The 27,591-nt window shown below is 52.9% G+C and overlaps 5 non-coding genes across 5 annotated transcripts; all 5 read right to left on the bottom strand.

The window, feature by feature from the left end:
- Positions 1-2,739: 2,739 nt before the first annotated feature.
- On the bottom strand, positions 2,740-2,811 carry TRNAM-CAU (transfer RNA methionine (anticodon CAU)). The gene has a single exon. It is a non-coding gene; the product is annotated as a tRNA-Met (tRNA).
- A 967-nt stretch (positions 2,812-3,778) lies between these two features.
- TRNAS-AGA (transfer RNA serine (anticodon AGA)) lies at positions 3,779-3,861 on the bottom strand. Its single transcript has one exon. It is a non-coding gene; the product is annotated as a tRNA-Ser (tRNA).
- An 11,782-nt stretch (positions 3,862-15,643) lies between these two features.
- On the bottom strand, positions 15,644-15,715 carry TRNAQ-CUG (transfer RNA glutamine (anticodon CUG)). Its single transcript has one exon. It is a non-coding gene; the product is annotated as a tRNA-Gln (tRNA).
- A 2,739-nt stretch (positions 15,716-18,454) lies between these two features.
- Positions 18,455-18,526, bottom strand: TRNAM-CAU (transfer RNA methionine (anticodon CAU)). The gene has a single exon. It is a non-coding gene; the product is annotated as a tRNA-Met (tRNA).
- A 967-nt stretch (positions 18,527-19,493) lies between these two features.
- TRNAS-AGA (transfer RNA serine (anticodon AGA)) lies at positions 19,494-19,575 on the bottom strand. The gene has a single exon. It is a non-coding gene; the product is annotated as a tRNA-Ser (tRNA).
- Positions 19,576-27,591: the final 8,016 nt, after the last annotated feature.

Genomic DNA, 27,591 nt, shown 5'->3' with positions numbered 1-27,591 from the left:
TCCTGCATAGGTGGCCTCTGGCTCCTGTGCCCAGCCTTGCTCAGCCTTATGCCCCTGGCTGAGCAAGGCTGTCTCTCCATCGCCTTGGACATCCATCACCAAGTGCAGCCTTCCTGCAGGGCCTCCAGGCACTCTCTAATCACGCCACCCTTCAGGGCAGCAGCACAGCTCCTTCTGCTGGCCCGGCCTGGCCTCTCTTACAAGTGCCAGGCTGGAAACCTCACACAATCTTGTCTTTCCCAAATTGCAACAAGCTCTTTCTGACTCAGGGCAGGCCTTGGCAAGTCACCTTCACCCAGTAGAAGCCCCCTTGCCTTCTCTTCTCCCGCCCAAACCAGCCCTGCTCCTTAAGGACTAATAAGAGGGAAACATTGCCCCGTCTCTACAAAAGGTAAAGAAAGACCCTCTGAGGAACCCAGGAAAGGGGCTGGAGAGGCAAGGAGAAAGGACAGATGAGACACCAAGGGCTGAGCAACGACTGAGCTCCAGTTCCTGTGGGGTAGAGGTTCACTCACGGCCCATGGTGGAGAGCAATGAGGGCAGAGCCCTCTCTGGGAACTCTTCCTTCTCGGAAGGAACTTCACTGCAAGGCATCCCAGGAGGACACAAGTCCAAATGCCTGCTCAAAGCAGTGCTGGAGACAAAGCAAGGAGCTTGGCGGCTCAGTGCCTGAGCCCTGTTGCAACCCCAGCGTGATGCCCAGGCGTGGAGAACCACCAAGATCTCTGCACGACTGGCTCCAGTGGCTCATTGCTCTCTGGGAGTCTCTGCAGGATCCAGAGCAGCTCCTGCAGTCTGCTTTTGCCAAGGACGCCCTGGCTCAAAGCCAGTCTGTGCCTGCTGGGCTGGGAGGTGCCCGGAGTGCCGAGCGGGAGGCCCGGCTGAGGGGAGCAGGAGCAGGAGCTCAGCTGCTCTGTGGGAGCAGAAGTTGCAGAGGAAAGAAACCATGTTGTTCAGGAGCAGTAGAGGCCGGGCAGTGTGGAGCCAGGCTGAAGAAAAGCTGGTCTGCCTTGGCCAGGAATGACCGAGCCCTGCTCACCTGCTTGGAGGGCAGCTCTGCCAAGCACTACCCCGCAAGGCTCCTGCAGCGCTGCTGCTTCCCGCTCCTGCCGCCCGCAGCCTGCGCTGCCTCCTGCTCCTCCAGTGCCCACGGGCACTGCCTCCCGCACTGCCACCTCACACCCTGGCCTGGCTCCAGCTCCTGCACCTCTCACACTGGCTGCCCCCTCCTTCCACACCTCCCTCCCCCTTCACACACCCCAGCTCCAGCTCCTGGCATGTGCCTGCGCTCCTCTGGCTCTCACACGTGGGCTCGGCAAACTCACGCTGCTGGGTGCTCCTAATGGAGCCCCTCCAGTTGTAGAACACAAGTCCAGTTTCGCCGGGGAATCCGCCATGGTCCCCAGGCCTTTCAGGAAACCTCTTCAGTGCCATGGCTGCTCTGCAGGATGGAGCGCCATCCAGAATATTCACGTGCTCCAGCAATGGTGCTGAGGGTGCCACGAGCTTCACAGATGTTTCAGAGTTGTGGTGGCAGCAGGAACCAGCTGTGTCCTGGGCAGGCCAACCGCTAAAGGTTTTCCAAGCGAGACGGCGCCCACAGCACCCTGTGTCTCCTCCACTCCCAACACCCAGCCACCTCTAGCCAACACAGTGTCCCTTGGGAATACCTGCTTGGCCCTGATCCTGGATCACCCTACAAATGGTCACGGCAGCAAACAGACGAGGATGGAGAAAGCTCCCAGGTCTTTGAGCTGAGCACGTGTGGAGCAGCCTGAGCCTCCTCTGCCCCTGCATGGGCCTGGAGGTGCCCTCCTGTGCCTGGGAAGCTGGGGATTGAGCTGCCTGCAGGGGAGGGAGGAAGACCTGTGTGCCCATAAGACGCAGGGCCTCATGGGGGGAGCTGTGCCTGCTGCTGCACAGCTGCCCATAGGCCATGCTGAGGGGCCCTTTGGGAGTGTTGGTGCCTGAGAAAGCCAAAGAGAAAGTGTCACCAAAGCCTAGGGAAAACCAGAAACTCTCAAACAACATCTTTTCAATGCTAGAGAATTAGGCATTTCTTTATTCTGGCCAGGATGGTATTCTGGCCAAGATTTGCAATAGAAATTATTCCATCCACACATGTCTGGTTTGTGCAGTGGAAATTTTTCCATCACACACGGTTCTTTACCAGATTTTTCACCTATTTTTACGTGAAAACCCCAAAGAAATTCTTCTTCATTGGACCTAAATCACACAATCCTTAGAATGCAATCTCCTATTGGTTATCGATCCCTTTTCCCTTGATGCTAATTTGGTGCTCTTATCAATCTTTTCCCAGACCACGTGTCTCCAGCCACACCAGGCGGTAATGTTAATGTCCATTTATCTCCTCTGTATCTTCTGGCCACTCCCAACCTGTAGATGCATGTTAAACGCTCATAATCTGGGAATCTTCTTTTTGTTGACTGACACCTGGGAATCTTCTTTTTGTTGATTGACACCCAGCCAGCGAAACTCAAGCCCTGGGTAAACAGAGTCTTTTGAAGAAAAGCTTTGATTCCCCTCCTCCTGGGCAAAGGTGAACAAACCCCTGACTAAAGTTAGTTTAAAAAATTATAAAAGTTGTAGCATTTCTAACAAAAGCAGGTAGTGGGGGCAGAGAGAAGATGAGTGCTATGGCCGGGGTTGCTCAAAGAGCTAGAGCCAAGCAGGGTAAAAGCTGTTGGGTGGGGCAGTGTCGGTGAAAAAGTACCCTGGTAGCAGAGGATGGTTTCGATCCATCGACCTCTGGGTTATGGGCCCAGCACGCTCCCGCTGCGCCACTCTGCTCCCCCTGGGGCTTGGCTGCCACTGGCCCCAGCCGGGCCTGACCCTGCCCGGGCACTGCTGGCTCTCGCTCTCCCCCTTCCTCTCTGCTTGGCCTCCCCCGCCCCACAAAACACACTCCCCAAAAAATTCATCTCCCTTGGGCATGCGCTCTACAGCTCCAGGGCCAGGCCTTGCCCTTCTCCCACGCCTCCCGCACACAGCCCTGCACGGCCACTTGCCCTTTGACCACCCAAGCTGGCGCTGCATGTGCTCAAGGCATCCCGGACGCAGGCTGCAGCCTTGGGCCTTACTAGGGACGGGGGCACCTGAAATCCAGCAACATCCTGACGGCTGCAGCCCTGCCCAGAAATCCAGCTCTGCTCCCAGCACACTGCAGGACTGCACCTGCCCGACAGTTTGGTTCTTTGCTGGCCAAGGAGGGACGCAGGCTCCCTTTGCTTAGAATTGCCAACGGAAGAAATTCTCCTCTTTTAGCTGTGCAAATTCTGGTGCCTGAGCTCAACGCTGCTCACGGTTACCCTGAAGGAAAAGCTCTGGGTTCTAGGCACTTTGTGCTAAGCAGGCTGTCAAGCTGCAGGTCCTTGCCTTTCACGCTTGGTGCTAATGTGAGGTGACAAAATGCTCAGCTCCAGGTGCTGTCCGCATTTCCCCTTTCCTTCTTCATTGATGCTGACAACATCTCTGAGCTTCTTTTCCCTTGCAGTGCTTCCCTCACGCCAAGTGGCTTGGCTGCAGGGCACAGACGGGCTTTTGTCCCCCTGCCCTTAGGTGTGCACCTCAGGCTTTCCCCTTGCCCCGAGGAAGGCCCTTCACGAAGCCAGGCAAGGCAGGCAAGGCCGCCAGCAGCTCCTCCCTTGCGGCTGCTCTGCGGGAACAGCCGGGGCTGCACTGGCAGGAGCCCTCCTCTGGGGCTGTGTCGCGGCTGCAGCGTGGTCAGCTGCCCGCAGCCCAAAAGGGGCACACGCCCCGTAGTTGGCAGGATTCGAACCTGCGCGGGGAAACCCCAATGGATTTCTAGTCCAATCGCCTTCACCACTCGGCCACAACTACCTGCTCCAGCCCTCCCTGCCCTGCACATCACGTGCCCTGTGCCACGACACCAATGCCCAGGCACTTCGGCCCAAGGCTCCTCTTATGAACAAGTGTTTCAGATTGCTTAAAAAAATTGCTGGCAAGGGTATCAGCAAAAGCCAGATTTAAATATTAAATGAAAGCACAACTAAGTTCCTTGGCAAGACTCACTCTACTACTTACAGGACAGTTAAGGCACAACAAGGAAAAACAAGCAACAACAAAACCAAACAAAATCCAAGCAATCAAAACAGAAATAAACCAAGAACTATCTAGGGGAATGTGTGTGTTTGTGCGTGTGTCTCTCTCTCTCTGTGTCTCTGTGTGTGTGTGTGTGTGTGTGTGTGTGTGTGTGTGTGACAAAAGACAGGGAGGGCAAGGATATAAAGGAACACAGCCTAAAAGCTTAACAGCACTCAAACTTAACAGTATTTTAACTGAACCTATACATTAAACCTAATTAATATCTTAACCTTAAAATTTAACAGAGGAATAACACTTGAATAGCATTTAACCTAACATAGAACTTCAAAGTTATACTTAGCAACTTAGCAGGAGAACAACACTTAGCAGCATTTAGGTAAGGTTATGTCATACATGAAATCCCTACTTGTGCTTGGTCTTTGCATATTAAGTGCTTTAATTAATTAATTTTGAGTTAAATATTTTAAAATTGAATGTTAAAATTAACCCATCAGCCCAGGTACACAAATCAAGTTTTATTATTATGGTTTTCACTTGTTCAAAGCAGTCTATTTGCACCCTTCCCAGTAAAAAATCCCCAGTTAAAAGTTCCCCAGTTAAAATCCCTTTTCAAACATTAATCACTTGTACACCATAAGAGTTATCCTTCCTGTGTTTACTGTATACTTTTACAAGTGTTTTAAGATGTGTTGGATGTATTTTTTGGTGTTTTTACTTGTACTTTGGTTCCAAGGCAGATTTCAAAACCCCAGTTCCAACAAACAGCCCAGCCCCTATAGCCATTACCCTGTAAGCAAGTACCATAGCAACCTGAATTTTAATGACCCTTATCTCAACTAATACTACCCCTCTGACAAGGATGAGCCATTGGTGGACAGAGATAATCTGTCAAAGGGAAAACACCAATCACCTTAAACTGAAGGGGTGGGCTGTGGGCGGGCTGTGGGCGGAGCAAAGGCACTATAAAACAACGAGCCAGCAAAAGACATGCCCCTTCTCTCCGGCCTTGCTGAGGTTGAGTTCAGTGCTGGGAAGGCCTACTCCTATTAAGGAACCTTTAGTAATTTTTTTGGCTTTTGGACCAGCCAAAAGCCAGCCTAGCACTGCAAGCCCTTTTTCGCTACCTGAGGTCTAGTGCTGTTTCAGCCAGAAGATCTAAAATCCCTGCGCTCCTGGGGCATACCATCTACCGAGCCATAGGATCCCAAATTTTTACATTTTGCTAATTTTTGTAATTTTTCAATTTTTCCATTTTTAATAAATTACTTTAATTTTTAACTAAGAGTTGTCTCTTTTCTCACAGTTTATAACTGTAACTTTACTTACAGGCCTAACTTCCTTAGATATCCAAGGTACTTAAACATCTAAGAAAGCAGTATTTCTCCCAGATTTGCTATAGCATATGCACACGTGCACGCACACAGACATAAAGAGTTAGTGTGAGCAAGTTACCTGTGAAAAATTCCCACAGAGGTCAGTGAAATACTCACTTTGGATGCCTTTGCATCTCCCGACGGGCAAAGGGTCAGGCCTCAAGGAGTGGGGGTGTCAGCCCAGGACTCCTCGTTGTTTGGCAATCCTCCAAGTACTGCAAACCTGAGAGTTTGCTGTCTCTGAGAGGCATCTCACTCAGAGGGAGATTGCTGGTCGCAGCCTGCTGCGCTCCAGGAGAACTCAAATGGTCTCATTTTGGACCGCTGTTTATAGGGTCGCAAGAGAGTGGGCTTTAGCCATAACAATGTTCCATCCTAGCCACAGTTTGTGTTGCCACTTTCTTTGAAACTGTGAGAACAGGAATGTTATGGCGTTCAGGCAACAAAAGTATTTTCCAAGACCAGTCATAAGGAAAAGGGGAGCTCGTTAGACAGCAGTTCTTGGGAAGAGACAGTGTTTCTGATAAGCTCAGGAAGAGCTGAGAACAGGTGCTGTTTTCAAGGCCAAGGCCTAATGAGCATTTCTCAGATCTCAGTGCAGCCTGAAAAAGGAGGGGGGAGGAATGCACCCCCACAGCTCCACTCCACCTTTGTAGTTGGGACCCTCAGAGAGCCAGACGGGCTCCTGAGGCCACATTCCAGAGGCCCAAGAGACACAAGCCCAGGGTCTCTGGCTGCAGCTCCCTGAGCCTTGGCCTCAGCCAGGCACCTGGGAGACCCTGCCCTGTGGCTGTGGTCATTCATCCTCTCCTGTGCTCCTCGCCCTGACAAGCCTTGACTGAACCAGCTGCAAGAGGAAGCATCCCCTTCACCAAACCAGCTGGGCAGTGAAAGGTTCCTCACCACCAGGTGCTGCTGCATGATACAGCTGGGAACAGCCCGTGACCATAACAGCAGCATCAGCTTCCCATGAGCAGCATGAGCCACGGTGGGGAACAAAGGATAATCAGTCATCCCACGACAGCCTTGAAACGTTCTCTCGATGAATTGTAGCCCAAGTGGAAGACCCCCATTGTTGCTTCAGTTTTGGAAACAATTTCCAAATGTCTTGGGAGTTGTTTCCAGTACTTACCACCATGGATTATGTCAGAGATGGAACCTTACTGATGACTAAGGCAAATCATCTTGTGAGCCTGTAAACAGCTCTGTCCTGAGTGAGGCTCTTGGAGGCCTCCTGGACCACAGCGGGCTGTGCCAGCACCTCCCTCTGGGTGGAACGTCTCTCGCAGCTTGAGAACCATAAAGCTGGGGTACTTGAAAGACCACCACTGATGATGAGGCCTGGTTTGATCCACACACACATCCACGCACACTCCTCAAAGCCCAACCCACGCTTGGTTGAGAAATGCAAAGGGAATTGATGTGACTATTTCAATGAGCCCGAGGGGCATTTTCAATAGGTACATTTACACACCTGAATACAGATGTGCTCTTCTCTGTGCCTCTGTGGGTGTGGGTGTGTGTGAATTGATAATGGTATCAATGTTGTCACCGTGGATTTGTAATTAACTCCCTGCTATGACTGTGGATTGAGTGCTGCTAAACCCTTTTGCACCCTTCTAATTTTGTATCCATATCCTTTGCATACCGTACACTTCTAGATGCACAGTGTCCCTATAAAACATTAAACATTGATTACAATTCAATATGCTATTTATGCTTCATCCATTTAGGAAGTAACAGAGTGAACTTTACCATCAAACTGTTGAAGCCACACTGCCTATGTCCAGCCATGAAAAGAAGTGTTTTTCTCCTTTCCAGCCCACAATCATGTACTCATCCCACTGAGAAAATTCCAACATCACCAACAGAAGAGATAAGATTGATTTTCCTATGCTTTTGTGAAGAAGCTCTGACAGGACTGAAAAGTTGCTCAAAATATCTTTATTAACTCTCACAAAGAACAAATTGGCACCGGGCCCTGCAAGACCGTGATCTCCAGGTTACAGACCCAAGCTCAGTGACTGAGGCTTTGGTGCTCTGGTGTAATTTCTGGGAGTATTTTGTGCAGCTGCAGGTAACCTCAGGACAGAAGCCAGTACTCACCCTGGCAGAGCAGGTGGTAGCTGAGGGAGGAGGAGAACAAACGACCACAACTCTCCAGCCATTCTGCACAAAGGCTTTAATGAGAAGGAGCAAAAGCAGCGGCACAGAACACAGACCAAGGGACACGTGTGCGGGGGCCAGGCAGGGAAAGAGATCGGCCCGTTTGCCAAGGACAGAGGGGATGACCCGCCAGCTTCAGCAGATCTGACCGCAGCGGGGGAAAGGCAGACACAGGCCTGACCCCCCCAGCCCAAGGGAGCCCCCAGAAGAGATGGGAACCCCCGCACTGCTGAGGGAGCTGCCCACAGCAGCTGACAGAGAGGATCCCACGGCTGTGCTCTGAGGGAAAGAGGTGAGGATGGGGCCCGGCATGGTCACCACCACCGGCGAAGGCTCGATGAACACCGTGGAGTCAGCGCAGCGGGCGACACAGGGCTCACTGCAGCTGCTTGCAAGGGGGGTTGGGCCACAGGGGCCGCAGGGCCGTGGGGGACAGGGTCTGCAGCAAGACATCTCTCGGCGCAGGAGGCAAAGCTGCAACACAGAGCAGGGAGCGCCAACCAGCCTCAGGATCAGTCTGTCTGGCCCTCAGCTCTCTCCAGGGACACGTGCGGTCTTCAAAACACGCTCTGTGCCTACAGCTCCCACAACCCTCCTCGTGCCCTGCGAGTGGCACGGCACAGGAAGGCCGCCCCACTTCAGGAATAGGACCCAGCACAGTGGCTTTAAGGCCCCTGTGGAAAGACGGGTCACAGCCCATGTCCAGAAGAGACATGGCTGTGTTAGAGATGTCTGGAGACATTTTGCTACACCACGGCAGGTGCAAATTCTGCTGGGCAAATACCCCTGCAGCTGAGCCCCACTGATCCCCTTCTGCTGGAACAAAGCCCCCTCTTCCCAGCTGTCCCCAGCCACCACCATGGAAAGGCTGACGGCCCTTCAACAGTTCTGTGTCAGGGCCAAGCTGAGGCAGCCCAAGGATCAGCCTGGACAGCCTCCATGACAGCAGTTCAGCCCACAGGGAGAGATGGAGCGGACTCAGGCTTACCTCGTTCCTCGAGGAAAGGCACGCCAGAGAGGAGGAGGATGCAGAGCCTGGAGCATCGCAGCCTTTTATGCCGTGTCCCAGAGCCCTGTGGGGCCACAAACATTCTTTGTTCGTGAAACATCCAAACTCCTGGGAGTGGCTACTTGTGAGGCCTTGCTGCTGATGAAGTCCCTTTGTCTTTCATCTTAAATGTTGTGCTCCCACTTCATACAACCCAGAATCCTGCCATGATTCTTAGAATCACCTGGGGATGGAATGGATCTTAAATCATCTAGCTTGAGCACCCTGAAATGGCTTCTACAACTTCTCTGGGGAACCTGTTCTAGTGTTTCACTCCTCTCAGAGGAAAGGATTCCTTCCCAATAGCTAATCTAAATATACCTGCTTTCAGTTTAAAACCAGTAGCCCTTGTCCCATCCCTACACACCCCAACCAAGTGTCCCTCCCTTTCTAAACTGAAGGTCTCCTGGGAGCCCTCTCTTCTCTGCTGCACAACCCCAACCCTCTCAGCCTGTCTTCACAGAGCAACAGCTCCAGTTGCCTGATGGTCTTTGTGGCTCCTCTTGACCCACTGCAGCAGGTCGGTGCGTTTCTTAGGCTGTGGGTCCTAGAGCTGGACACAGTACCCCAGCTATGGTGTCATGAGAGCCAAGGACAGCAGGACAATCCCCTCCCTCAACCTGCTGGCCACACGGCTCTGGATGCAGCCCAGGATACGACTGGCTTTCTGCCGGCGCATGGTGCAGGCTCATGTTCAGTATTTCAACCATCAGAACCTGCAAGTCCTTCTGTGCAGGGCCGCTCTCGATCCACTCATGGCCTAGCCTGTGTCCATGTTTGGGATTGCCCTGACCTTGGCACCTGACCTTGTTGAACTTCATGAGGTTTTCAAGACCCACCTCCTCCATCCCTCTGGATGGCATCCCTTTCTCTAGAGTACCAACCACTATCGCTTTCCAGGCGCTGCGGCTTTTCTGTGACATAGCGCGAGGTGCTGCGATCTTCCAAAAGCGTCTCCTTAGCGAAGCCGCTCGGCAGCATCAGCACACACTCACACGTGTGCATGCACAAACCCACTGATAGCTCCAGTAATAATGCTTGATGGCAAAGAGGCAGGGAGAGTCTCTGGGTAGAGTTCCACGGACGAAGGTTTATTGCAGCCGCACCATGAAGGGGTCAAGGGACAAAAGACAATGGAGAGTCCAGGTGTAAGTACGGGAGCGGGGCGAGCATCAGAGACCAATGATCTGAGGGCATAGGGGGTGGTACAAAGGCGGGACTAGGGAATGGGAGCCAATGGGAAAGCTCTAGGGGAGTGGCGATAGGCAAGGGCCAATGGGGGAACGTGGAGTGGAGAACTTTCTAGGGCATGGGACATATAAGGTAGCAAGGGGGCAGAGAGGCCAATGGCCAACCAGGAACGCAGAACTGGAGTGCATTAGCATAGCAACCCAAAGCATTCTGGGAGACACTTTTCTCACCCTAACCTGGGAAGAATTCTCTGGTACAAGGGACTGTCTTAGCAGAGGACTCTCTTTGTATCTCGTACCACAGGCTAACCGGCCCCACAAACCACATCACTTTGCTCAATGTCACCCACAAACCTGCTGAGGATGCACTCAATTCCCCCTAACACCCCTTCCCCCCTGCCCCCCCATGTCTCCCAGCAAGCTGTTAAATATTCCTGGTGCCCTCACCAAACCCTGAGAACTCACACTCATCACCGGTTGGACGCTGCTCAAGTTGGACATTGAGCTCTCAACCACAAGTCCTGGAGTGCTGCCATCCATCCAATTCCATGTGCACTGAGTGGCCACCCCCCATAAAATCCACGTCACTCCTATTTAGAGAGAAGGATGCAAAGAGCAGGTCCAGCAGTGCCTCTCCTCTGGTCAGGCTCTCCATCCCCTGTGCTAGGAAGTTGTCCTCAACACACTCTAGTAGTTCCCAGGACTGCTGGCAGTTAGTTCCCTGTGCTGCTTTGCCAGCAGATGACTGAGTGGTTTAAGTTCCTCTCAGGACCAGGGCCAAGTGAGTGGGCTGTGTCCCAACATCAAAACAATTCATCTGTGTCCCAGAAGCATAAGGCCAATTGGCTCAGAGGTCTGAGGCTGGAGTGGAGGAAGACTGGAGGTGGGTTTGTGTCACACGGATTGCCTTTGTCACATTGCCCTCTTCATGGGGACAGTGCCCGCCTGTCAACAGTACAATGAGAGACACCTCAAGTGAGCCCTCAAGTGCTTTTGGTGCAGATGCACAAGCCAGCCCTGAGAGGCATTTCTCCCCAGGGGTCACTTTGACAAGGAGGAGACGGTGGGTAAGTTGAGGCGGAAGGTCAAGGCTGCACAGTCCCGTAGAGAAGAAGAGACGCACCTCTCCAGGGCTGTGGCAAAACTCAGTGGCAAAGAAGGATCACTGTGGGCCGGAGAGAAAGCTCCTCATTGAGAGGAGTCAGGACCACGAGGGCCTTGCTTTCTGTTATCAGTCTCTGCCACAGCCTGCTTTTTTCTGCCCATGAGCCTGGGGAAGAGAGGCAGATTCACAACCAAGACAAGAAAACCAAGGACTCAATAAACTGTCTCTCAAGGGACTTGTCTAAGGGAATCTCCACAGCTGTGTGTCCCTCGAAAACTAAGCAGGGCCCTCATGCATTTTACAAGCAGAGCTCTGGCCTCAGCTTGGGAAGTTGAGATCCTCTAGAGAACAAGGAAATCAACACGTAGGAAGGTGATCAAAGGCATGTGCCTACGTCTCTCCCGAAAAGACAAATGGACCCGTTCTCTCACACACTGATCGACCCCTTTTGCTCAGCATGTCCATCCCGGAGGCCAGGATCTGCATGGTGGCCTTGGGGAAGACGCTGAGGGCAGGGAACCCACAGCTCATGGCTCTTTTTCCTGGGGCAGGCATCCCTTTGCCCATTCAATGCATTTTGCAGTTCAAAGGGATAATGGATCAGTCTCCCAGAGCATGTGGGAATCATTGTGATGTGGAAGAGTTGGGAAAATCCATGAGCTTCAGGCAAACCTGAATCATCCTGATGTGGAAATGAGTGCACACGGTGCCCTGGACTCAGGCATTCCAGGGATACCAGAGCACATAGCCTCTTCCCTCCAAAATTTCTGTCTTTGTTGGGGGCGTTTCCAGACCTTTTAGGACCAGTCCCAAACCACCTCGTACGTCTGTGGAATCCTGTGCTGCTGCTGCTGCAGCTTTCCAAAAGGCATTGCCTTTCGGTGGCTGCTCCAGGGCCCATGGGATGCAGGGCAACCCAGGATAATGGAGATTAGGACAGACCACTGGAAGTCCTCTGATCCTGGTCTGAGAGGAACAAACTTCCCAGTTGCCTCCAGAAGCTGTGGGCCTTGTGCCATTGTCCTCTGAACACTGCCACTGTCAGACAGGTCCCCGTCTCTTGGACAGCTCTTCCAGGGATGCCCTGCACCCCTGGGGAGCTACCAGGAGATGGAAAGGGCTCCTACAGCTGATCTTCCCAGGTCCTTGAGGGGGACGACCACCAGGAGATGACACTGAGGCTGCCTGCACTGGTGAGCACATGCCACATGGCAGTCTGGAGAGAACAGGGCTGGGTATGTGCAGGGAATGCCACCTGCTCTGCATTGCACTCTCAGGCCAGTGACAAGGAACCCCTTTGGGGCAGAAGGGCTGGAAAGCAGAGAGAAAGTCTGTCCCAAGAGAGCTTTCACTCTAAGTCCTCTGGGGAGCTTTCACCCCCTAATCCTGAGAGTTCCTTACTGTCCATCTCCAGATCCCACCCCACAAGCCTGGGATCTGATCACCCCGTGGATGGTGCCCTTTCCTTGGCACTGCAGAAGCCACATCTGGGTTGGTGTCCCCATTTGGTGTCCCCAGGGACAAGGGAGGTGGTGGTGATCTCTTATGGCAGAGGACCAGGCAGAACATAAGGGCTGCAGCACCTGCTGTATGGGGGGAGGCGGAGAGCACTGTGCTTGTGCAACCTGGTGGAGATGAGCAAGGTGTGGAGGGGGGCATGGAGCTGCTGTCTCCACCACCTCCTGGAGGTTCTGGAGAGAATGAAGCCAAACTCTCCTGAGAGGTGCACTGCCAAAGGGCAAGAGGCAGCAATTGCAAATTGCAAGAAAAGAAATCCCAGGGCTCCCTGGGGGAAGACAAGGGACAGGCCTGGGAGAGCTGCACAAGGGACAGTGACCTCTTTCTTGAGCTGTGTCAGTGCTTAGAAGTCAGCAGGACAAAGGCCCAGAGCCTGCTGAGGAACCGGGGCAGTTTGATCTGCCCAGAGCAGTTGATAGGAGCACAATACCTCTAGAGCTCTATCCCGACCTGCTGGGGTGGATCTGGGGTACTCTGAGTCACTACGGCCCTTGAGCAGCCACCAAAAGGCACGTCTCCACGCCTTGGGAGACAGCAAATGCAGGACATTGCAGAGAAGCACCAGGTGATCCAGGAATGGGGATAAAAGGTGGGGAAATGCCCTTCATGGCAGCAGAACATTGAGGATATGAGCTCTGTTAACCCTTGAACGCCTGAGTCTGCGGCACCCAGTCCACTGAAGTCCACACTGGGTGACTCAGGTTTGCCTGGAGCTCAGGGATTTTCCCAACTCTTCCACATCACAATGACACCCACGGGCTCTGGGAAACTGATCCAGTGTCCCTTTGAAATGTAAAATGTATGGAATGGGAAACCCCACTCCTGACCCAGAAAAAAGAGCTGTGAGCTTTGGGCTCCCTGCCCTAAGCCTTTCCCCAAAGCTGCCATCCTGGTCTCTGGCCTCTGGGACGAACACGCTGAGCAAAACAGGTCAATGTGGCTGTGGGTCTCTTTCAGGGAAGGACACGGCATCTCTTTGATCACAAAACCAGGCCGTGGCACAGCCTGTGGACCGTAAGCAAATCCCTGTGGCTGTCACTCAGGCCTGCAGGGGACATCCTTCCAGCTGAACATGGGCTTTGCTTGCCACTGAGCTTTGCCACCTCCCTGCAGAGCTGGGTCTCTTCCCCACTATGGGATTGTGCAGTGTTGACTTTCTGCCTCAACTGAGCCACAGTCTTCTGTACATCTGTGATGACCCGTGGAAGTAATGACTCTCAGGATTAGCCTGAGTGCCAGCACTGAAAGCTCCTGAGAGCTGACCTGGGGTGTCTCTCATGGCTGAATTTAACTGTAACTGGAGCCAAATTAACCATCAAGAAGAACAAGTGACAGAAGCAATGGACACTACGCAAATCCATTTAAACTCACCTTACGCACTGGTCTGGAAACTCCAAGTCAAGTGGCCTTAGGAAGCTGGGACACAGATGAATCATTTCCTTATTGGCTGGTGTGAAACTGGAGAAAAATGCCTGAGATGAAAGAGGCAGGGACTTCACCAGCAGCAAGGCCTCGCAAGTAGCCACTCCCAGGAGTTTGGATATTTCGCGAACAAAGAATGTTTGTGGCCCCACAGGGCTCTGGGACACGGCATAAAAGGCTGCGATGCTCCAGGCTCTGCATCCTCCTCCTCTCTGGCGTGCCTTTCCTCGAGGAACGAGGTAAGCCTGAGTCCGCTCCATCTCTCCCTGTGGGCTGAACTGCTGTCATGGAGGCTGTCCAGGCTGATCCTTGGGCTGCCTCAGCTTGGCCCTGACACAGAACTGTTGAAGGGCCGTCAGCCTTTCCATGGTGGTGGCTGGGGACAGCTGGGAAGAGGGGGCTTTGTTCCAGCAGAAGGGGATCAATGGGGCTCAGCTGCAGGGGTATTTGCCCAGCAGAATTTGCACCTGCCGTGGTGTAGCAAAATGTCTCCGGACATCTCTAACACAGCCATGTCTCTTCTGGACATGGGCTGTGACCCGTCTTTCCACAGGGGCCTTAAAGCCACTGTGCTGGGTCCTATTCCTGAAGTGGGGCAGCCTTCCTGTGCCGTGCCACTCGCAGGGCACGAGGAGGGTTGTGGGAGCTGTAGGCACAGAGCGTGTTTTGAAGACCGCACGTGTCCCTGGAGAGAGCTGAGGGCCAGACAGACTGATCCTGAGGCTGGTTGGCGCTCCCTGCTCTGTGTTGCAGCTTTGCCTCCTGCGCCGAGAGATGTCTTGCTGCAGACCCTGTCCCCCACGGCCCTGCGGCCCCTGTGGCCCAACCCCCCTTGCAAGCAGCTGCAGTGAGCCCTGTGTCGCCCGCTGCGCTGACTCCACGGTGTTCATCGAGCCTTCGCCGGTGGTGGTGACCATGCCGGGCCCCATCCTCACCTCTTTCCCTCAGAGCACAGCCGTGGGATCCTCTCTGTCAGCTGCTGTGGGCAGCTCCCTCAGCAGTGCGGGGGTTCCCATCTCTTCTGGGGGCTCCCTTGGGCTGGGGGGGTCAGGCCTGTGTCTGCCTTTCCCCCGCTGCGGTCAGATCTGCTGAAGCTGGCGGGTCATCCCCTCTGTCCTTGGCAAACGGGCCGATCTCTTTCCCTGCCTGGCCCCCGCACACGTGTCCCTTGGTCTGTGTTCTGTGCCGCTGCTTTTGCTCCTTCTCATTAAAGCCTTTGTGCAGCATGGCTGGAGAGTTGTGGTCGTTTGTTCTCCTCCTCTCTCAGCTACCACCTGCTCTGCCGGGAAGATCCTTCCCTCTCCCATGGCAACAAATATAACCCAATGATGGGGCACTGCCCAGTGTTGGTAGAGCTCCTTGGCACTGACTGCAGAGCAATAGAACAAAATTGGCAGGGAGAAGAAGAAAAGAAAAGCCGCAGAGGAAAGGAGCAAGAAAGGAGCAGGACAAAGGACAAAGGTGGGCATACAAGTAATGCCACACAGAGTAACCTGGTGTTACTGTGGGAATGGTCCAACGTGGAAACAGCTGCCCAAAGAGTGTAGCCCAGTCTCCTGTTATTGGATGCGTCCAACATACAAGCAGGGAGTCCCAGAGCTGCCTCCTGTGCCCACTTTGAGTGGGTGATCTCCACCTCAGCTGCTGTGTGATTCATCCGAGAACATTCCACAAGTGAACCAGGAGCAGAGTAGAGCTGTGAGGGTGTCAGCATGCTGAGGGAACTAAAAGGCCAAGGTCCCACTGAGATTTGAACTCAGATCACTGGATTCAGAGTCCAGAGTGCTCACCATTACACCATGGGACCTCCTGCATAGGTGGCCTCTGGCTCCTGTGCCCAGCCTTGCTCAGCCTTATGCCCCTGGCTGAGCAAGGCTGTCTCTCCATCGCCTTGGACATCCATCACCAAGTGCAGCCTTCCTGCAGGGCCTCCAGGCACTCTCTAATCACGCCACCCTTCAGGGCAGCAGCACAGCTCCTTCTGCTGGCCCGGCCTGGCCTCTCTTACAAGTGCCAGGCTGGAAACCTCACACAATCTTGTCTTTCCCAAATTGCAACAAGCTCTTTCTGACTCAGGGCAGGCCTTGGCAAGTCACCTTCACCCAGCAGAAGCCCCCTTGCCTTCTCTTCTCCCGCCCAAACCAGCCCTGCTCCTTAAGGACTAATAAGAGGGAAACATTGCCCCGTCTCTACAAAAGGTAAAGAAAGACCCTCTGAGGAACCCAGGAAAGGGGCTGGAGAGGCAAGGAGAAAGGACAGATGAGACACCAAGGGCTGAGCAACGACTGAGCTCCAGTTCCTGTGGGGTAGAGGTTCACTCACGGCCCATGGTGGAGAGCAATGAGGGCAGAGCCCTCTCTGGGAACTCTTCCTTCTCGGAAGGAACTTCACTGCAAGGCATCCCAGGAGGACACAAGTCCAAATGCCTGCTCAAAGCAGTGCTGGAGACAAAGCAAGGAGCTTGGCGGCTCAGTGCCTGAGCCCTGTTGCAACCCCAGCGTGATGCCCAGGCGTGGAGAACCACCAAGATCTCTGCACGACTGGCTCCAGTGGCTCATTGCTCTCTGGGAGTCTCTGCAGGATCCAGAGCAGCTCCTGCAGTCTGCTTTTGCCAAGGACGCCCTGGCTCAAAGCCAGTCTGTGCCTGCTGGGCTGGGAGGTGCCCGGAGTGCCGAGCGGGAGGCCCGGCTGAGGGGAGCAGGAGCAGGAGCTCAGCTGCTCTGTGGGAGCAGAAGTTGCAGAGGAAAGAAACCATGTTGTTCAGGAGCAGTAGAGGCCGGGCAGTGTGGAGCCAGGCTGAAGAAAAGCTGGTCTGCCTTGGCCAGGAATGACCGAGCCCTGCTCACCTGCTTGGAGGGCAGCTCTGCCAAGCACTACCCCGCAAGGCTCCTGCAGCGCTGCTGCTTCCCGCTCCTGCCGCCCGCAGCCTGCGCTGCCTCCTGCTCCTCCAGTGCCCACGGGCACTGCCTCCCGCACTGCCACCTCACACCCTGGCCTGGCTCCAGCTCCTGCACCTCTCACACTGGCTGCCCCCTCCTTCCACACCTCCCTCCCCCTTCACACACCCCAGCTCCAGCTCCTGGCATGTGCCTGCGCTCCTCTGGCTCTCACACGTGGGCTCGGCAAACTCACGCTGCTGGGTGCTCCTAATGGAGCCCCTCCAGTTGTAGAACACAAGTCCAGTTTCGCCGGGGAATCCGCCATGGTCCCCAGGCCTTTCAGGAAACCTCTTCAGTGCCATGGCTGCTCTGCAGGATGGAGCGCCATCCAGAATATTCACGTGCTCCAGCAATGGTGCTGAGGGTGCCACGAGCTTCACAGATGTTTCAGAGTTGTGGTGGCAGCAGGAACCAGCTGTGTCCTGGGCAGGCCAACCGCTAAAGGTTTTCCAAGCGAGACGGCGCCCACAGCACCCTGTGTCTCCTCCACTCCCAACACCCAGCCACCTCTAGCCAACACAGTGTCCCTTGGGAATACCTGCTTGGCCCTGATCCTGGATCACCCTACAAATGGTCACGGCAGCAAACAGACGAGGATGGAGAAAGCTCCCAGGTCTTTGAGCTGAGCACGTGTGGAGCAGCCTGAGCCTCCTCTGCCCCTGCATGGGCCTGGAGGTGCCCTCCTGTGCCTGGGAAGCTGGGGATTGAGCTGCCTGCAGGGGAGGGAGGAAGACCTGTGTGCCCATAAGACGCAGGGCCTCATGGGGGGAGCTGTGCCTGCTGCTGCACAGCTGCCCATAGGCCATGCTGAGGGGCCCTTTGGGAGTGTTGGTGCCTGAGAAAGCCAAAGAGAAAGTGTCACCAAAGCCTAGGTAAAACCAGAAACTCTCAAACAACATCTTTTCAATGCTAGAGAATTAGGCATTTCTTTATTCTGGCCAGGATGGTATTCTGGCCAAGATTTGCAATAGAAATTATTCCATCCACACATGTCTGGTTTGTGCAGTGGAAATTTTTCCATCACACACGGTTCTTTACCAGATTTTTCACCTATTTTTACGTGAAAACCCCAAAGAAATTCTTCTTCATTGGACCTAAATCACACAATCCTTAGAATGCAATCTCCTATTGGTTATCGATCCCTTTTCCCTTGATGCTAATTTGGTGCTCTTATCAATCTTTTCCCAGACCACGTGTCTCCAGCCACACCAGGCGGTAATGTTAATGTCCATTTATCTCCTCTGTATCTTCTGGCCACTCCCAACCTGTAGATGCATGTTAAACGCTCATAATCTGGGAATCTTCTTTTTGTTGACTGACACCTGGGAATCTTCTTTTTGTTGATTGACACCCAGCCAGCGAAACTCAAGCCCTGGGTAAACAGAGTCTTTTGAAGAAAAGCTTTGATTCCCCTCCTCCTGGGCAAAGGTGAACAAACCCCTGACTAAAGTTAGTTTAAAAAATTATAAAAGTTGTAGCATTTCTAACAAAAGCAGGTAGTGGGGGCAGAGAGAAGATGAGTGCTATGGCCGGGGTTGCTCAAAGAGCTAGAGCCAAGCAGGGTAAAAGCTGTTGGGTGGGGCAGTGTCGGTGAAAAAGTACCCTGGTAGCAGAGGATGGTTTCGATCCATCGACCTCTGGGTTATGGGCCCAGCACGCTCCCGCTGCGCCACTCTGCTCCCCCTGGGGCTTGGCTGCCACTGGCCCCAGCCGGGCCTGACCCTGCCCGGGCACTGCTGGCTCTCGCTCTCCCCCTTCCTCTCTGCTTGGCCTCCCCCGCCCCACAAAACACACTCCCCAAAAAATTCATCTCCCTTGGGCATGCGCTCTACAGCTCCAGGGCCAGGCCTTGCCCTTCTCCCACGCCTCCCGCACACAGCCCTGCACGGCCACTTGCCCTTTGACCACCCAAGCTGGCGCTGCATGTGCTCAAGGCATCCCGGACGCAGGCTGCAGCCTTGGGCCTTACTAGGGACGGGGGCACCTGAAATCCAGCAACATCCTGACGGCTGCAGCCCTGCCCAGAAATCCAGCTCTGCTCCCAGCACACTGCAGGACTGCACCTGCCCGACAGTTTGGTTCTTTGCTGGCCAAGGAGGGACGCAGGCTCCCTTTGCTTAGAATTGCCAACGGAAGAAATTCTCCTCTTTTAGCTGTGCAAATTCTGGTGCCTGAGCTCAACGCTGCTCACGGTTACCCTGAAGGAAAAGCTCTGGGTTCTAGGCACTTTGTGCTAAGCAGGCTGTCAAGCTGCAGGTCCTTGCCTTTCACGCTTGGTGCTAATGTGAGGTGACAAAATGCTCAGCTCCAGGTGCTGTCCGCATTTCCCCTTTCCTTCTTCATTGATGCTGACAACATCTCTGAGCTTCTTTTCCCTTGCAGTGCTTCCCTCACGCCAAGTGGCTTGGCTGCAGGGCACAGACGGGCTTTTGTCCCCCTGCCCTTAGGTGTGCACCTCAGGCTTTCCCCTTGCCCCGAGGAAGGCCCTTCACGAAGCCAGGCAAGGCAGGCAAGGCCGCCAGCAGCTCCTCCCTTGCGGCTGCTCTGCGGGAACAGCCGGGGCTGCACTGGCAGGAGCCCTCCTCTGGGGCTGTGTCGCGGCTGCAGCGTGGTCAGCTGCCCGCAGCCCAAAAGGGGCACACGCCCCGTAGTTGGCAGGATTCGAACCTGCGCGGGGAAACCCCAATGGATTTCTAGTCCATCGCCTTCACCACTCGGCCACAACTACCTGCTCCAGCCCTCCCTGCCCTGCACATCACGTGCCCTGTGCCACGACACCAATGCCCAGGCACTTCGGCCCAAGGCTCCTCTTATGAACAAGTGTTTCAGATTGCTTAAAAAAATTGCTGGCAAGGGTATCAGCAAAAGCCAGATTTAAATATTAAATGAAAGCACAACTAAGTTCCTTGGCAAGACTCACTCTACTACTTACAGGACAGTTAAGGCACAACAAGGAAAAACAAGCAACAACAAAACCAAACAAAATCCAAGCAATCAAAACAGAAATAAACCAAGAACTATCTAGGGGAATGTGTGTGTTTGTGCGTGTGTCTCTCTCTCTCTGTGTCTGTGTGTGTGTGTGTGTGTGTGTGTGTGTGTGTGTGTGTGTGAAAAAAGACAGGGAGGGCAAGGATATAAAGGAACACAGCCTAAAAGCTTAACAGCACTCAAACTTAACAGTATTTTAACTGAACCTATACATTAAACCTAATTAATATCTTAACCTTAAAATTTAACAGAGGAATAACACTTGAATAGCATTTAACCTAACATAGAACTTCAAAGTTATACTTAGCAACTTAGCAGGAGAACAACACTTAGCAGCATTTAGGTAAGGTTATGTCATACATGAAATCCCTACTTGTGCTTGGTCTTTGCATATTAAGTGCTTTAATTAATTAATTTTGAGTTAAATATTTTAAAATTGAATGTTAAAATTAACCCATCAGCCCAGGTACACAAATCAAGTTTTATTATTATGGTTTTCACTTGTTCAAAGCAGTCTATTTGCACCCTTCCCAGTAAAAAATCCCCAGTTAAAAGTTCCCAGTTAAAATCCCTTTTCAAACATTAATCACTTGTACACCATAAGAGTTATCCTTCCTGTGTTTACTGTATACTTTTACAAGTGTTTTAAGATGTGTTGGATGTATTTTTTGGTGTTTTTACTTGTACTTTGGTTCCAAGGCAGATTTCAAAACCCCAGTTCCAACAAACAGCCCAGCCCCTATAGCCATTACCCTGTAAGCAAGTACCATAGCAACCTGAATTTTAATGACCCTTATCTCAACTAATACTACCCCTCTGACAAGGATGAGCCATTGGTGGACAGAGATAATCTGTCAAAGGGAAAACACCAATCACCTTAAACTGAAGGGGTGGGCTGTGGGCGGGCTGTGGGCGGAGCAAAGGCACTATAAAACAACAAGCCAGCAAAAGATATGCCCCTTCTCTCCGGCCTTGCTGAGGTTGAGTTCAGTGCTGGGAAGGCCTACTCCTATTAAGGAACCTTTAGTAATTTTTTTGGCTTTTGGACCAGCCAAAAGCCAGCCTAGCACTGCAAGCCCTTTTTCGCTACCTGAGGTCTAGTGCTGTTTCAGCCAGAAGATCTAAAATCCCTGCGCTCCTGGGGCATACCATCTACCGAGCCATAGGATCCCAAATTTTTACATTTTGCTAATTTTTGTAATTTTTCAATTTTTCCATTTTTAATAAATTACTTTAATTTTTAACTAAGAGTTGTCTCTTTTCTCACAGTTTATAACTGTAACTTTACTTACAGGCCTAACTTCCTTAGATATCCAAGGTACTTAAACATCTAAGAAAGCAGTATTTCTCCCAGATTTGCTATAGCATATGCACACGTGCACGCACACAGACATAAAGAGTTAGTGTGAGCAAGTTACCTGTGAAAAATTCCCACAGAGGTCAGTGAAATACTCACTTTGGATGCCTTTGCATCTCCCGACGGGCAAAGGGTCAGGCCTCAAGGAGTGGGGGTGTCAGCCCAGGACTCCTCGTTGTTTGGCAATCCTCCAAGTACTGCAAACCTGAGAGTTTGCTGTCTCTGAGAGGCATCTCACTCAGAGGGAGATTGCTGGTCGCAGCCTGCTGCGCTCCAGGAGAACTCAAATGGTCTCATTTTGGACCGCTGTTTATAGGGTCGCAAGAGAGTGGGCTTTAGCCATAACAATGTTCCATCCTAGCCACAGTTTGTGTTGCCACTTTCTTTGAAACTGTGAGAACAGGAATGTTATGGCGTTCAGGCAACAAAAGTATTTTCCAAGACCAGTCATAAGGAAAAGGGGAGCTCGTTAGACAGCAGTTCTTGGGAAGAGACAGTGTTTCTGATAAGCTCAGGAAGAGCTGAGAACAGGTGCTGTTTTCAAGGCCAAGGCCTAATGAGCATTTCTCAGATCTCAGTGCAGCCTGAAAAAGGAGGGGGGAGGAATGCACCCCCACAGCTCCACTCCACCTTTGTAGTTGGGACCCTCAGAGAGCCAGACGGGCTCCTGAGGCCACATTCCAGAGGCCCAAGAGACACAAGCCCAGGGTCTCTGGCTGCAGCTCCCTGAGCCTTGGCCTCAGCCAGGCACCTGGGAGACCCTGCCCTGTGGCTGTGGTCATTCATCCTCTCCTGTGCTCCTCGCCCTGACAAGCCTTGACTGAACCAGCTGCAAGAGGAAGCATCCCCTTCACCAAACCAGCTGGGCAGTGAAAGGTTCCTCACCACCAGGTGCTGCTGCATGATACAGCTGGGAACAGCCCGTGACCATAACAGCAGCATCAGCTTCCCATGAGCAGCATGAGCCACGGTGGGGAACAAAGGATAATCAGTCATCCCACGACAGCCTTGAAACGTTCTCTCGATGAATTGTAGCCCAAGTGGAAGACCCCCATTGTTGCTTCAGTTTTGGAAACAATTTCCAAATGTCTTGGGAGTTGTTTCCAGTACTTACCACCATGGATTATATCAGAGATGGAACCTTACTGATGACTAAGGCAAATCATCTTGTGAGCCTGTAAACAGCTCTGTCCTGAGTGAGGCTCTTGGAGGCCTCCTGGACCACAGCGGGCTGTGCCAGCACCTCCCTCTGGGTGGAACGTCTCTCGCAGCTTGAGAACCATAAAGCTGGGGTACTTGAAAGACCACCACTGATGATGAGGCCTGGTTTGATCCACACACACATCCACGCACACTCCTCAAAGCCCAACCCACGCTTGGTTGAGAAATGCAAAGGGAATTGATGTGACTATTTCAATGAGCCCGAGGGGCATTTTCAATAGGTACATTTACACACCTGAATACAGATGTGCTCTTCTCTGTGCCTCTGTGGGTGTGGGTGTGTGTGAATTGATAATGGTATCAATGTTGTCACCGTGGATTTGTAATTAACTCCCTGCTATGACTGTGGATTGAGTGCTGCTAAACCCTTTTGCACCCTTCTAATTTTGTATCCATATCCTTTGCATACCGTACACTTCTAGATGCACAGTGTCCCTATAAAACATTAAACATTGATTACAATTCAATATGCTATTTATGCTTCATCCATTTAGGAAGTAACAGAGTGAACTTTGCCATCAAACTGTTGAAGCCACACTGCCTATGTCCAGCCATGAAAAGAAGTGTTTTTCTCCTTTCCAGCCCACAATCATGTACTCATCCCATTGAGAAAATTCCAACATCACCAACAGAAGAGATAAGATTGATTTTCCTATGCTTTTGTGAAGAAGCTCTGACAGGACTGAAAAGTTGCTCAAAATATCTTTATTAACTCTCACAAAGAACAAATTGGCACCGGGCCCTGCAAGACCGTGATCTCCAGGTTACAGACCCAAGCTCAGTGACTGAGGCTTTGGTGCTCTGGTGTAATTTCTGGGAGTACTTTGTGCAGCTGCAGGTAACCTCAGGACAGAAGCCAGTACTCACCCTGGCAGAGCAGGTGGTAGCTGAGGGAGGAGGAGAACAAACGACCACAACTCTCCAGCCATTCTGCACAAAGGCTTTAATGAGAAGGAGCAAAAGCAGCGGCACAGAACACAGACCAAGGGACACGTGTGCGGGGGCCAGGCAGGGAAAGAGATCGGCCCGTTTGCCAAGGACAGAGGGGATGACCCGCCAGCTTCAGCAGATCTGACCGCAGCGGGGGAAAGGCAGACACAGGCCTGACCCCCCCAGCCCAAGGGAGCCCCCAGAAGAGATGGGAACCCCCGCACTGCTGAGGGAGCTGCCCACAGCAGCTGACAGAGAGGATCCCACGGCTGTGCTCTGAGGGAAAGAGGTGAGGATGGGGCCCGGCATGGTCACCACCACCGGCGAAGGCTCGATGAACACCGTGGAGTCAGCGCAGCGGGCGACACAGGGCTCACTGCAGCTGCTTGCAAGGGGGGTTGGGCCACAGGGACCGCAGGGCCGTGGGGGACAGGGTCTGCAGCAAGACATCTCTCGGCGCAGGAGGCAAAGCTGCAACACAGAGCAGGGAGCGCCAACCAGCCTCAGGATCAGTCTGTCTGGCCCTCAGCTCTCTCCAGGGACACGTGCGGTCTTCAAAACACGCTCTGTGCCTACAGCTCCCACAACCCTCCTCGTGCCCTGCGAGTGGCACGGCACAGGAAGGCCGCCCCACTTCAGGAATAGGACCCAGCACAGTGGCTTTAAGGCCCCTGTGGAAAGACGGGTCACAGCCCATGTCCAGAAAAGACATGGCTGTGTTAGAGATGTCCGGAGACATTTTGCTACACCACGGCAGGTGCAAATTCTGCTGGGCAAATACCCCTGCAGCTGAGCCCCATTGATCCCCTTCTGCTGGAACAAAGCCCCCTCTTCCCAGCTGTCCCCAGCCACCACCATGGAAAGGCTGACGGCCCTTCAACAGTTCTGTGTCAGGGCCAAGCTGAGGCAGCCCAAGGATCAGCCTGGACAGCCTCCATGACAGCAGTTCAGCCCACAGGGAGAGATGGAGCGGACTCAGGCTTACCTCGTTCCTCGAGGAAAGGCACGCCAGAGAGGAGGAGGATGCAGAGCCTGGAGCATCGCAGCCTTTTATGCCGTGTCCCAGAGCCCTGTGGGGCCACAAACATTCTTTGTTCGTGAAACATCCAAGCTCCTGGGAGTGGCTACTTGTGAGGCCTTGCTGCTGATGAAGTCCCTTTGTCTTTCATCTTAAATGTTGTGCTCCCACTTCATACAACCCAGAATCCTGCCATGATTCTTAGAATCACCTGGGGATGGAATGGATCTTAAATCATCTAGCTTGAGCACCCTGAAATGGCTTCTACAACTTCTCTGGGGAACCTGTTCTAGTGTTTCACTCCTCTCAGAGGAAAGGATTCCTTCCCAATAGCTAATCTAAATATACCTGCTTTCAGTTTAAAACCAGTAGCCCTTGTCCCATCCCTACACACCCCAACCAAGTGTCCCTCCCTTTCTAAACTGAAGGTCTCCTGGGAGCCCTCTCTTCTCTGCTGCACAACCCCAACCCTCTCAGCCTGTCCTCACAGATCAACAGCTCCAGTTGCCTGATGGTCTTTGTGGCTCCTCTTGACCCACTGCAGCAGGTCGGTGCGTTTCTTAGGCTGTGGGTCCTAGAGCTGGACACAGTACCCCAGCTATGGTGTCATGAGAGCCAAGGACAGCAGGACAATCCCCTCCCTCAACCTGCTGGCCACACGGCTCTGGATGCAGCCCAGGATACGACTGGCTTTCTGCCGGCGCATGGTGCAGGCTCATGTTCAGTATTTCAACCATCAGAACCTGCAAGTCCTTCTGTGCAGGGCCGCTCTCGATCCACTCATGGCCTAGCCTGTGTCCATGTTTGGGATTGCCCTGACCTTGGCACTTGACCTTGTTGAACTTCATGAGGTTTGCAAGACCCACCTCCTCCATCCCTCTGGATGGCATCCCTTTCTCTAGAGTACCAACCACTATCGCTTTCCAGGCGCTGCGGCTTTTCTGTGACATAGCGCGAGGTGCTGCGATCTTCCAAAAGCGTCTCCTTAGCGAAGCCGCTCGGCAGCATCAGCACACACTCACACATGTGTGCATGCACAAACCCACTGATAGCTCCAGTAATAATGCTTGATGGCAAAGAGGCAGGGAGAGTCTCTGGGTAGAGTTCCACGGACGAAGGTTTATTGCAGCCGCACCATGAAGGGGTCAAGGGACAAAAGACAATGGAGAGTCCAGGTGTACGTACGGGAGCGGGGCGAGCATCAGAGACCAATGATCTGAGGGCATAGGGGGTGGTACAAAGGCGGAACTAGGGAATGGGAGCCAATGGGAAAGCTCTAGGGGAGTGGCGATAGGCAAGGGCCAATGGGGGAACGTGGAGTGGAGAACTTTCTAGGGCATGGGACATATAAGGTAGCAAGGGGGCAGAGAGGCCAATGGCCAACCAGGAACGCAGAACTGGAGTGCATTAGCATAGCAACCCAAAGCATTCTGGGAGACACTTCTTTTCTCACCCTAACCTGGGAAGAATTCTCTGGTACAAGGGACTGTCTTAGCAGAGGACTCTCCTTGTATCTCGTACCACAGGCTAACCGGCCCCACAAACCACATCACTTTGCTCAATGTCACCCACAAACCTGCTGAGGATGCACTCAATTCCCCCTAACACCCCTTCCCCCCTGCCCCCCCATGTCTCCCAGCAAGCTGTTAAATATTCCTGGTGCCCTCACCAAACCCTGAGAACTCACACTCATCACCGGTTGGACGCTGCTCAAGTTGGACATTGAGCTCTCGACCACAAGTCCTGGAGTGCTGCCATCCATCCAATTCCATGTGCACTGAGTGGCCACCCCCCATAAAATCCACGTCACTCCTATTTAGAGAGAAGGATGCAAAGAGCAGGTCCAGCAGTGCCTCTCCTCTGGTCAGGCTCTCCATCCCCTGTGCTAGGAAGTTGTCCTCAACACACTCTAGTAGTTCCCAGGACTGCTGGCAGTTAGTTCCCTGTGCCGCTTTGCCAGCAGATGACTGAGTGGTTTAAGTTCCTCTCAGGACCAGGGCCAAGTGAGTGGGCTGTGTCCCAACATCAAAACAATTCATCTGTGTCCCAGAAGCATAAGGCCAATTGGCTCAGAGGTCTGAGGCTGGAGTGGAGGAAGACTGGAGGTGGGTTTGTGTCACACGGATTGCCTTTGTCACATTGCCCTCTTCATGGGGACAGTGCCCGCCTGTCAACAGTACAATGAGAGACACCTCAAGTGAGCCCTCAAGTGCTTTTGGTGCAGATGCACAAGCCAGCCCTGAGAGGCATTTCTCCCCAGGGGTCACTTTGACAAGGAGGAGACGGTGGGTAAGTTGAGGCGGAAGGTCAAGGCTGCACAGTCCCGTAGAGAAGAAGAGACGCACCTCTCCAGGGCTGTGGCAAAACTCAGTGGCAAAGAAGGATCACTGTGGGCCGGAGAGAAAGCTCCTCATTGAGAGGAGTCAGGACCACGAGGGCCTTGCTTTCTGTTATCAGTCTCTGCCACAGCCTGCTTTTTTCTGCCCATGAGCCTGGGGAAGAGAGGCAGATTCACAACCAAGACAAGAAAACCAAGGACTCAATAAACTGTCTCTCAAGGGACTTGTCTAAGGGAATCTCCACAGCTGTGTGTCCCTCGAAAACTAAGCAGGGCCCTCATGCATTTTACAAGCAGAGCTCTGGCCTCAGCTTGGGAAGTTGAGATCCTCTAGAGAACAAGGAAATCAACACGTAGGAAGGTGATCAAAGGCATGTGCCTACGTCTCTCCCGAAAAGACAAATGGACCCGTTCTCTCACACACTGATCGACCCCTTTTGCTCAGCATGTCCATCCCGGAGGCCAGGATCTGCATGGTGGCCTTGGGGAAGACGCTGAGGGCAGGGAACCCACAGCTCATGGCTCTTTTTCCTGGGGCAGGCATCCCTTTGCCCATTCAATGCATTTTGCAGTTCAAAGGGATAATGGATCAGTCTCCCAGAGCATGTGGGAATCATTGTGATGTGGAAGAGTTGGGAAAATCCATGAGCTTCAGGCAAACCTGAATCATCCTGATGTGGAAATGAGTGCACACGGTGCCCTGGACTCAGGCATTCCAGGGATACCAGAGCACATAGCCTCTTCCCTCCAAAATTTCTGTCTTTGTTGGGGGCGTTTCCAGACCTTTTAGGACCAGTCCCAAACCACCTCGTACGTCTGTGGAATCCTGTGCTGCTGCTGCTGCAGCTTTCCAAAAGGCATTTCCTTTCAGTGGCTGCTCCAGGGCCCATGG

Source organism: Aphelocoma coerulescens, chromosome 9 (genome assembly GCF_041296385.1).
Source record: "Aphelocoma coerulescens isolate FSJ_1873_10779 chromosome 9, UR_Acoe_1.0, whole genome shotgun sequence".
Taxonomy (NCBI): Eukaryota; Metazoa; Chordata; class Aves; order Passeriformes; family Corvidae; genus Aphelocoma; species Aphelocoma coerulescens.
This window is presented reverse-complemented; position numbering and strand designations above follow the sequence as displayed.